Consider the following 12369-nt stretch of genomic DNA (forward strand, 5'->3'; position numbering starts at 1 on the left):
TTCATGCTCTGTCTCTCTCTCTCTCAAAATTAAATAAACATTAAATTTAAAAAAAAAAGAAAGAAAAAAATACATGGGACTAAATAAAAATGAAAATACCACATATCAAAATTTGTAGGATACAATCTCAGGCATATAATCTTTTAATCCCTACTTGATGACCTAAGCATTGACCTTGGGCCTAGAACACTTCCTTCCCAAAAGACAAAGAGCTCACATAGCCTGTGTTGGGTTTATTGCCTTGTGTGGGAATATTTTTCCCTACTTCAGACTGAGTGTGTGCTGTTCCTTTTTTAAAAATTTTTTATATGTTTGTTTATTTTTGAGAGAAAGAGAGACAAGAGACAGAGCATGAGCAGGGGACGGGCAGAGAGAGACTGAGACACAGAATCCGAAGCAGGGTCCAGGCTCCGAGCTGTCAGCACAGAGAGCCCGATGCGGGACTCCAACCCACAACGGTGAGATCATGACCTGAGCCAAAGTCCCAACTGATTGAGCCACCCAGGTGCCCCAGTGTGTGCTATTTCTTTCTGCTGAACTTTTGTACATCAATGGCCCCCAGCTTTCAGTATTTCAGACTCTGCAAGGGAGGGGGTGAGGTGCTTCCACTGTGACATGAGAGGTGTGTGAATTGTATCTAAGTTTAGTTTAATTTCTATTTCCTTGCTAACTAATGGAGTGAAGGATCTCTTCCGATGCTTATTTGCCGTTTGGCTGCGAGGGGACCTGCTAGCTATGAGAAAAGAATGCACACTCCTGATGCTGATCTCGCTCTGTCTCTTCTCCGTGTGAGTAAAGCATTGTTCCATTCCATGCTTGACTGTGTTGTGTTTTCCTTGGTGACTCTGATACCAAAGTGCAGTGGGCAGAAGTGTTTGGAGTCCTCCCCTGGGATTGATAACCAGTGCCCAAGACACTGCTCCATAAACTAAAGGAGTGCTGTAAGTGAAATTTATGGCACTAAATGTTTACAAGTAAAAAGAGAAAAAGCCTCAAGTCAGTAATCTAAACCCTCATCTCAAGAAATTAGAAAAGAAGGGGTGCCTGGCTGGCTCAGTCGGTAGAGCATGCAACTCTTGAGCTCAGGGTTGTGAGTTAGAGCCCCATGTTGGGTGTAGAGAGTACTCAGAAATAAAATCCGAAAAAAAAAAAAAAGAAATTAGAAAAGAAGAACAAAGCAAACCCAAAGCCAACAGCAGAAAAGAAATAATAAAATAGGAGCAGGAATCAAGGACACTGAAAACAGAAAAACAATAGAGAAAAACAATCAATCATAGGGCTGGTTTTCCAAAAAGAATAATAAAATAAACAAACCTCTATTAATATTGATAACGAAAAAGTCAGAGACACAAATGATTAATATTAGGAAGGAAATAGGGGATATCACTATAGACCCTGAAGACATCAAAAGAATAATAAAGAAATACAATAATAAATTTGACAACTTATATGAAATGGACTAATTCCTCGGAAAGTACAAACTACCACAACTCTTCCACTATGAAATAGTTCATTTGAATAGCCTCGTAACTATTAAGGAAACTGAATTTGTGATTTTAAAAATAATGCTTGAAATAGGTACCTGGGGTGCCTGGGTGGCTCACTTAGTTGAGCATCCGACTCTCGATTTCAGCTCAGGTCATGATGCCAGGGTTGTGGGATTGAGCCCCACATCAGGCTCCACATGTGTGGAGCCTGCCTAAGATTCTCTATTTCTCTGTCTCTGTCTCTCTCTCTCTCTCCCTTGCTCGTGCGCTCTCTCTCTCAAAAATAAAAAAATTAAAAAGAAAAAAGAAATGTCTAGGCTAAAATGGTTTCACTGGAGATTTCCACAAACTTCTCAAGAAGAATTAACATCAGTCCCACTCCATCTCTTCCAGAAAATAGAAGAGAGAATTCTTAACTCATTCCCTAAAGCCTGATACCAAAATGAGACAAAGAGTACAAAAAAGACACTGTTGATGTGTTAATGTTTTCCCACTGGGTTTATACCTGGTTTGCATATAGCAAATTTTGCATTCTGTCATCAGCTGTATTTGAAAATAGGATGTTTCTTGATGAATTATTCTATTACCTAACCAAAAAAGTCTTAAAAAAAACTACAGACCAATATCCTTCATGAACATAGATGCAAAAATTCTTAACAAAATATTAGCAAATATAATTCAGCGATATACAAAGAGAATTGTACACCGTGACCAAGGGGGGGTATTGCAGGAATGCAAGATGAACTCAATATTTGAAAATTAATCAATGTAATCTACCATATTAACAAGCCAAAGAAGAAAAAATCACATGATCATATCAATCAATGCCGAAAAAGATTTTGACAAAATCTAACACCCATTCATGACAAAAAAAAAAAAAGAAAAACTCTTAGAACCTTGGAATAAAAGGAAACTTTGTCAACTTGATAAAAAAAGACCTACAAAAAAAACTATAACTAACATCATATTTAATAGTGAGAGACCGAATGTCCCCTAATATCAGGAACAATGCAAATATGTTGACTATTACCACTTTTGTTTTTAATTAAAAAATTTTTTATGTTTATTTTTGAGAGAGAGAGAGAGACAGAGTGTGAGTAGGGGAGGGGCAGAGAGACAGGGAGACACTGAATCTGAAGCAGGCTCCAGGCTCTGAGCTGTCAGCACAGAGCCCAATGAGGAGCTCAAACTCATGAACTATGAGATCATGACCTGAGCTGAAGTCGGATGCTCAACTGATTGAGCCACCCAGGTGCCCCTCACCACTCTTATTCAATATAGTAATGAAAATTCTAGCCAGTGCAATAAAGCAAGAAAAAGGAATAAAAGGCATACGGATTGAAAAGGAAGAAATAATACTGACCCTATTTGCAGATAATATGATGGTCCTGATAGAAAATCCCTAGGAACTTACACAAAAACTTCTAGAAGTAATGACTTCAACAAGGTTATGGGACACAAGAACAATACACAAAAATCAGCTGTACTTTTATATACTACAAATGAACATGATGAAACAAATAAATACAATAATTTACATCACTCAGAAAATGAAATATTTAGGTGTAAATGTAACAAAACATGTATAGGGCTCGCATGCTGAAAACTAGAGAATGTTGATGTAAGAAATCAACAGAGATCTAAATAAATGGAGAGAGCTACTGTGTTTATGGTTTGGCAGCCTTAACATAGTAAAAATATCAATTCTCCACAAGTTGACATACAGACTTAATAGAATTCCTATTAAAATCTCGACAAGAAGTTTTTGTAGACATAGGCAAAGTTATTGTTTTCTTTTAAAAATTTTTTAACATTTATTTATTTTTGAGACAGAGAAACAGAGTGTGAGCAGGAGAGGGATAGAGAGAGAGGGAGACACAGTATCCGAAGCAGGCTCTAGGCTCCAAGCTGTCAGCACAGAGCCCAATGTGGGGCTCGAACTCACAAAACGTGAGATCAAGGCCTGAGCCAAAGATGAATGCTTCACTGACTGAGCCACCCAGGAGCCCCTCTTTTTAAAAAATGTTTATTTATTTACTTTGAGAGAGACAGAGAGCGAGCACAAGCAGGGGAGGGGGAGAGAGAGAGGGGGAGAAAGAACCCCAACCAGGCTCTGCACTGTGAGCACAGAGCGCAACGTGGGGCTCGAACCCACAAACCATGACATCACGACCCGAGCCAAAACCAAGAGTCAGACGCTCAACTGACTGAGACACCCAGGAGCCCCTGGGCAAAGGTATTCTTAAATTTATGTGGGAGGACACGGGGCGCCTGGGTGGCTCAGTCGGTTGAGCGTCCGACTTCAGCTCAGGTCACGATCTCGCGGTCCGTGAGTTCGAGCCCCGCGTCGGGCTCTGGGCTGATGGCTCAGAGCCTGGAGCCTGCTTCCGATTCTGTGTCTCCCTCTCTCTCTGCCCCTCCCCCGTTCATGCTGTGTCTCTCTCTGTCTCAAAAATAAATAAACGTTAAAAAAAAAATTAAAAAAAAATTTATGTGGGAGGACAAAGGATCTACAATAGCTAAAACATTTCTGACAAAGAAACAGGAGAAATCAATCTACCTGATTTCAAGACATTTTATTTAACTACAGGATTCAAGACAATGTGGTACTGATGAAGGGCAGACACACACATCAGTGAAACTGAAGAGAGAACCCAGAAATAGCCCCACACAAATAGAGCCAACTTTTTTTTTTTTTTTTACAAAGGCGCAGAAACAATTCAATGGATGAAGGAAGGTCTTTTCAACAAATGGTGCCGGAGTAACTGGATCATTCATAAGGAAAAAACAAAATGAATCTCGATTGAAATGTCACACTTCATAAAAAATTAACCTGAAATGGATCATAGATTCAAATGCACAATGTAAAACTGTCAATGTGTTAAAAGACAACGTGGGGGGAAATCATCAGGACTTAAGGCTTAGTGAGACGTCTTAGATACGACACCAAAAACACGATCAATAAGAGAAAATGCACATATATTTGATTTCACCAGATTAAAAACTGTAGCAAAAGACACTGTGAGGAGGATGAAATGACAAGCTACAGACTTTGAGAAAGTATCTGGCAAAGACTCATAACTGCAACGTATGAAGGATTCTCAAAATTCAATACCGAAGGAACAAAACAATCCAGTTAGAAAATGGGCCAAAGACATGAAGAGATTTCACCAAACACGATATAGGGGGCACAAATAAGCACCAGAGAATATGTTCAACATCCACAGACAAGCATATTCTAGAATTTCTATGGAAAGGCACAGCCCCTAGAATAGCGAAAGCAGTATTAATGGAGAAGAATAAGGTGGGAGTGAACAAAATAATGTGAGTATCACACGCAGCTCTATGAGAATATAAAATCCCCAGCAAACATAAACTACCGAAATTAATCCCCCCGCCCCCAAAGGCTGTTAAGACCAGTAACCAGAGAAAAGAAAATAATTACAATTTTCGGATTTTAAAAGACCAGTGCTGAATGTATATTGGTGCAGTCACTGTGGTAACAGTATGGAGATTCCTCAAAAAACTGAAAAACAGAAATACCATATGATTTGGTAATTCCACTACTGGGTATATACTCAAAGAAAATGAAAACACTAATTCAAAAAGATATATGCACCCCTATGTTTACTGAAGCATTATTTACGATAGCCAAGATATGGAAGCAACCCACGTGTCCATGCATGGATGAATGGACAAAGAAAATGGCTGAATCTTAAAGAAAATAATCTCTATGCCATTTTAACATATAAAAAGATATAAATCTCTTGGATTCTTGTTAAAAAGTGGCAGAACCTTAATATCGACACATGCAAATATAGTACAAAGACAAGAAAAGTATAAACAGTTTTCTTCTAGTGGCAAAATTTTTAAATAAAATATTACTAACTCAAATCCAACCATGTCTCATAAGAAAAATTCCTCCTAACCAAACAGAATTATCCCAGGAAGTCAAAGATGGGGCCACACTACATATCAGTATAATTCATTACAATAGTCAATTAAAGAGAACAACACCATAAGACTAGTAACATCAAAAAGCATCTGGGCGCGCCTGGGGTGGTTCAGTCAGTTAAGCGTCCAACTTCAGCCCAGGTCATGATCTCGCGGTGAGTTCAAGCCCTGCGTCGGGCTCTGTGCTGACAGGTCCGAGCCTGGAGCCTGCTTCGGATTCTGTGTCTCCTCTCTCTCTCTCTGCCCCTCCCCTGCTCATGCTGTCTCTCTCTCACAAGAATAAACATTTAAAAAAACATTTTTAGGGGCGCCTGGGTGGCTCAGTCGGTTAAGCGGCCGACTTCGGCTCAGGTCATGATCTCGCGGTCCATGAGTTCGAGCCCCGCGTCGGGCTCTGTGCTAACAGCTCAGAGCCTGGAGCCCGTTTCAGATTCTGTGTCTCCCTCTCTCTGACCCTCCCCCGTTCATGCTCTGTCTCTCTCTGTCTCAAAAATAAATAAACGTTAAAAAAAAATTAAAAAGAAAAAAAGAAAAAAAAACATTTTTAAAAAAAGCATCTGACACAATTCGGGAGCCATTCCTAATAAAAATACAAATTAAAATGGGAACATAAAAAGCTACTTAAATATTATAATGGCTACCAAAAAGTCACCAGAAAACATTAGGCTAAAGAATGCCCAGATCATAAGACTTAATATCATTAGGATGGTAATATTCTTCAAAACGATGTTCAGGTACAACATGGCCCCTGTCAAAATCCAAGCTGGAATTTGTACAGAGGGTGATAAGTGGATCTTAAAATTCATATGGAAATGCAAGGGACCCTGAATAGCCAAAATATTGAATAAGAACATAATTGGAGGACACACATTTCCCTATCTCAAAACTTACTACAGGAGCGCCTGGGTGGCTTAGTCCGTTGAGCGTCCGACTTTGGCTCAGGTCATGATCTCCTGTTCAGCACAGAGCCCACTTCAAATCCTCTGTCTCCCTCTCTCTCTGCACCTCCTCTGCTTTTGCTCTCTTAAAGATAAATAAAACATTTAAAAAAATCTTACTACAAAGCTACACAAATCAATACAGTGTGGTATTGGCAGAAGGGTAGACATATAAATAAATGAAATGGAATTGGGAATTCAGAAATAAACCCTTATATTTACAGTCAATTGATTTTAGACGAGCGCCCCAATATAATTAAATAATTCGTGCTACAAAGTCAACCACCAAGAAAGTGAAAAGATACCCACAAGATGGGAGAAAACAAATGCAATTCACATAGCTGACAAGGGACTTGCATCCAGAATATATAAAGAACGCTTACAACTCAATAATAAAAAAGATCAAATCACTCAGTTACTAATAGGTAAAGGATTTGAACTGATATTCCTTCAAAGAAGATACACAAATGGGCAAAAAACACATGGTCAGTGATTACGGGCTGCTATAATGAACTACCACAGACTGGGCAGTTTAAACAACAAACATTTCTCACAGTGCTGGAGATGGGGAAGTCCAAGATCAAAGCATCAGTAGATCTGGTATCTGGTGAGAACTGCTTCTTGGTTCATAGATGGCCATCTTCTTGCTGTGTCCTCACATGGCAAAAAGGGGGAAAGGACTCTCTGGGGTCTCTTTTATAAGGGTGCTAATCCCATCATGAGAGCTCCACCCTTATGACCTAATCATTTCCCAAAGGCCTAATCTCCTAATACCATCACATTGGGAATTAGGATTTCAACATATGAGTTTTGGGGGGGACCCAAACATTCAGTCCATTGCACACACGAAAAGGTATTCAATATCAGTAGTCATTAGAGACAGAAATCAAAACCACAATGAGATACCACTTCACACCCACTAGGATGGCTAGAATAAAAGAAGAAAGGGGTGCCTGGGTGGCTCAGTAGGTTGAGCATCTGACTCCAGCTCAGGTCATGATCTCACGGTTCGTGAGTTCAAGCCCCACATCGGGCTCACTGCTGTCAGCACAGAGCCTACTTCAGATCTTCTGTCACCCTCTCTCTCTGCCCCTTCCCAACGTGTGCTCTCTCTCAAAAATAAATAAATCTTAAAAAAAAAACAGTAGAATAAAAGAATACAGTAACAAGTGTTGGTGAGGGTGAGACTAATTGGAACCTTCATACATTCCCAGTGGGGTGTAAAATGGCACAGCCATTTTGAAAAACAGTTTGGCAATGCCACTCCCATTCATTCACTCAACACTTAATGAGTTCCACTCCCAAGAGACATGAAAATGTATGTCCATACAAAAACTTGTACACAAATGTGTACTCAATAACTGTTGAGTGAATGAATAAATGAATGAATGAACACCTTTCACTTTCAAATTAGTAACAAAATAGGGATTCCCTCTATCAAGTATCATTTAACATTGTTCCAAAAGCTCTGGCTAGTGTAAGAGAAGGCAAGGTAATCTGCATAAATATTTGGAAGGAAGAGAGAGTATCATTGTTAATTGGATGGACTGATATTCTATCTAGGAAAACGAAGAGACTATAAAAAGCAACTAGAATTCACATGAGAATCTAATGATTGCATTGGATAAGAAATAAAATACAAAAAAGAAAAAGAAAAATTGACAGATTTTTTTTTTCCTATGGAAATAGAAAAAATATGCTCTTCACCCTGGTGACAAAAACAAATGTAAAATATCTAAGAATGTAATTTTTTTTTTTAAGAAAAAGGTGCTGGGTCTATAAGAAGAAAACTATAAAATACTATAGCTTTAGTGGTCATTTTGAAACAAAATAAAATGGTCTTAACATTCAAATGGAAGAATAAATGCTAAGAATACTAAAGAAAACAACCAAAAAAGAAAGAAAGAAAAAGAACAGTGAGGGGACTAGCACTGTTGGCTATTAAAGTATTTCTAAAGTCAATACAATTTTTTGAAAGGGAGTAGATACATATATCAGAAGGAAAAATAGAGCTCAGAAACAGTGATATACATTTAAAAGTTTTTGTGACAGGGGCACCTGGGTGGCTCAGTCGGTTGGGCGTCCGACTTCCGTTCAGGTCATGATCCTGTGGTTCATGGGTTCGAGCCCCACATCAGGCTCTGTGCTGACAGCTCGGAGCCTGGAGCCTGCTTCTGATTCGGTGTCTCCCTCTCTCTCTCTGTCCCTCCCCTGCTCATGCTCTGCCTCTCTGTCTCAAAAACAAATAAACATTAAAATAATAATAATAATAAATTATTTAAAATAAATAAATAAATAAATAAATAAATAAAAATTTGTGACAAAAGAGGCATTTAATTGAGTTAGAAAAGTATATTCCTTTAATGATTGGTGCTGGCAAATTTCCTATCCAAATGGAAGATACAAACACTGATCTCATCTCACATCACACACCAAATTTCGGTTTGATTGAAATTTAACTTTAAAAATTAAAACAATAAAAATGTTAAATTTAAGGCATATATATATTTATTTTTTTAAGGCATGTATTTATGGAAGCACAAAGCAGGAAGAACTCAGTAGGCAAGACAAGATACTCATAATATGAAAAGGAAAAAGAGAGCTCTAATCAGATGATTATTTTTTTCTATGTGAAGACATCTTTCAAAAATCAAGATATAAAGAGAGATCGAGGGGAAAAAAATCACAGTAAATGACAGAAGGTTAATATTCACAAATTAGAAAGACAAACCACCTGAAGGGAAAAAAGAGCAAGGAATATGAAAACTTTAAAAAAATAGATTTTGCGGGGCGCCTGGATGGCGCAGTCGGTTAAGCGTCCGACTTCAGCCAGGTCACGATCTCGCGGTCCGTGAGTTCGTGCCCCGCGTCGGGCTCTGGGCTGATGGCTCGGAGCCTGGAGCCTGTTTCCGATTCTGTGTCTCCCTCTCTCTCTCTGCCCCTCCCCCGTTCATGCTCTGTCTCTCTCTGTCCCAAAAATAAATAAAAAAAAACGTTGAAAAAAAAAAAAAAAACAACCCTTTAAAAAATAGATTTTGGGGCACCTGGGTGGCTCAGTCAGTTAAGCGTCTGAGTCTTGATTCTGGCTCAAGTCATGATGTCACAGTTGGTGGGATGGGGTCCTGCATTGGGCTCTGTGCTGATGGCATGGACCCTGCTTGGGTTCTCTCTCCCTTTCTTTCTGCCCCTTCCCCACTAACTCTCTGTCTTTCTCTCAAAAAAAAAAAAAAAAAAATAAAAATACATTTCAATGGCCAATAAATACGAGAAGATATTCAACCACTAGTTGCCAGGAAAATGCACATCAAAGTAAAACAAGATACTAGGTACCATTTACTTTACGAAACTAAAGACAAATACCATTCTGTTTGGCCCTCAGAATGGGGAAAATGAAGAAAAGCAGCAATATTCAGTGCAGGAGACGATATTAGAATGAGCCCTTTGAGTATAGTTTAGAAATCAATAACCAAAATGTCAACTCTTGGGGAAACTGAAATCTCCTACCTAAATATGAGGGTCAGAGAGAAAACTGCAACACAAATCAGAAAACGTTAGAAGTAAACTACAGTGAAAATGTTACACATCAAAATGCGTTACATGGAGCTAAAGTGTTCTTAGGGGAAAATTCATCAACTTAATGCTTATATTATAAAAGAAAATGATTGAATGTTAACGAGATAAGCATTCAAGTCAGGAATTTAAAAAGACGCGTGAAAGAAAAAAAAAAAAACAACAAAGAAGATAAATAATGAAACCAAGGGGAGACATTAATGACTTAGAAGAAAAAGATACAGGAGGACCAACAAAGTCAAAGTGGGGTTCTGAAACAATCCCATGTCAGTTTCAGACCACCTATCACTGACTGACTCCATGAAGCATCATATCTGATTCCCTTGGCCCCTCTGTCACTAGTCCCAAATAAATGCATCAATGACACCACAGAAACCTTGACCATCCACTCAATAAATCCCATCACGCACCTCATAGACCATGCAACACTCACCTCACGGTCGGAATCATTCATTCATTCATTGATTCTTCAATACTCACCCCACAAACTCTCCATTTACTCCACAGACCATTTCATTACTCCCTAAAGGCCCTCATCACTCACCCATTGAACTCCAATCAGTCATCTTGCAGACCCCCTATCACTTACCCCACCAACCCGCTATGACTTACCCCTCAGAACTCCCATCATTGTTCCACAGACCTCCATCACTTACTCTACAGACCCCCTCAGTGACCTGTGAGAGTCGTCACCACTCACCCCGTAGACTCCTCATCGCTCACCTCATAGACCTGCCAAGTCACCCCACAGTTCTCCCATCACTCATCCCACAGACTACCCATTTTCCCCGTTGACCCCATCACTCACCCCCAAACCCTTGTCACTCCCTCTACACACCTCCTCCCTAGGGACCTCAGAGAAGCCTCATCATCACTGGCCCTAAAGAGTACCATCACTGCTTACGAAATCCATGTCGTAACAGCCTCATAATCATATCAATTGCTTTACTGGCCCAACTGTGCCGCCTCTGTTACACTCCGTCCCGGGCCCCTAAGTGTTGAAACTACCTCTGAGGGACTCTTCCGTGTCTGGACTTCCCCGTGCACATGCTCAGTGTCAGCTTGGGAGCGGCCGGCCGCCCGCAACCCCACGGGGTGCACTCGCGAGGTGCCAGCGCGTGTGCGCGTGTCGGAGGAGAGGCGGGCTTTCAAGTGTTCTTTAGTGACTTTGTCAGGCAACTAACATGGCTGTCCCCTCGGGAGTGTCTCTACGGGAGTCGCCATCTTGGAAGGGTGGTCATTTCGGTCGCGGGGCCGCCGGGTCCCAGGCCCGATCCACCCCTGCGGGATCTGCCGGGGAGAGCGAGCCGGCCGGAGCGCGCGCTGGGCCGCCGGGACTCCTCCCGCCGCGGGGCCGCATCCTCCCCGGCGGCCGCCCGGGCGCAGGCCCTGCCCAGCGCTCAGGGGGCCCCGCCCTCGGGCCGCATCCCCCCGGGGGGGGAGGGGGAGCCGCGGCGTCTTCAAAAGCCGCTGGGCCACACTCCGTCTCCCGCCGCCCCGTCCCCGCTGGCAAGACACCGCGGAGCGGCAGGCCCAGAGATCGGCCCGCCCCCGCCCCCGCCCCGGCCTCCGCCCCGGCTCCCCCGCTCGGGGGAACGGAAAAGGCCCCGGACGGCCCGGGGCGCCGCGACATGCCCACCTGCCGGCGCTTCTGTCCGCCCCGTCGGCTGAGGGCATCGCCGGGCTCCTCGACTGTCACCGACCCTGGGTGGTTCCCACGGGGTGGGGGGAATAGTACGTGTCAGATTTAGGCCAGGAAGCGGAAGTCGCCCGCAGCGAGAGTTTAACCACTCTGGGCGCGGGGAGCGGAGGTGATTTAGCGCCAGGGACCAAGTGTCTGCGGAGCGACTAATTGCGGGACCTGTGACATCAGTGGTGGGGCATTTCCTCCAGTTTAAAAAAATCGAGGCATCGACCTTCCTGGCCTCCCTATATAAGCATTAAGGCTAAAAAGTACCAAAGATCCGAGTTTTGATTTATTTCCATCCGTGTTCGGTTTCAAGTGCTCATTTGTAAATCCCCCCCCCCTTTTAATCCATGAATTATTGAGAAGTCCATTGTCCAACTTGCAAAACTTCAGGACACACAGGGTAACGGAATGGGTACTTTATTTAGACTGCTGCCCACAGGGAGAACAGCCCAGCCCAGAGTTTCCTGGAGCCTGGGGAGTTTTATAAGAGGAAGGAAACAAAAGCGGCTGAGTGCCAGCTGCACGTATGGTGGGCTTTGGTCCACACGTGTTGAAAGAAATGCTGCCCGGAAGGAGCTGTTTGCGATTTGACTCATCTCAGTCTGTCACATACTCCTCTAAAAATTTAATGACTCCACAGCGGATTTAGAGGGAGTGCAGCAAATTTTACAGTTCCTTACACCGTTTTTCATTTTCCCAAACACCAGGATAATCCAATGTTACTGATTTC

General features: G+C 41.9%; 1 protein-coding gene across 1 annotated transcript in view; it reads right to left on the bottom strand.

Moving 5' to 3' along the window:
• ZNF41 (zinc finger protein 41) overlaps positions 1–11677 on the bottom strand; it is a 47399-nt gene extending 35722 nt beyond the window's left edge. The window contains exon 1 of the mRNA XM_049643758.1: positions 11589–11677. The gene's annotated coding sequence lies outside the window, so the exon portion shown is untranslated. The remainder of the gene's footprint in view (positions 1–11588) is intronic.
• Positions 11678–12369: the final 692 nt, after the last annotated feature.

Source organism: Panthera uncia, chromosome X, assembly GCF_023721935.1.
Source record: "Panthera uncia isolate 11264 chromosome X, Puncia_PCG_1.0, whole genome shotgun sequence".
In the NCBI taxonomy this organism is placed as follows: Eukaryota; Metazoa; Chordata; class Mammalia; order Carnivora; family Felidae; genus Panthera; species Panthera uncia.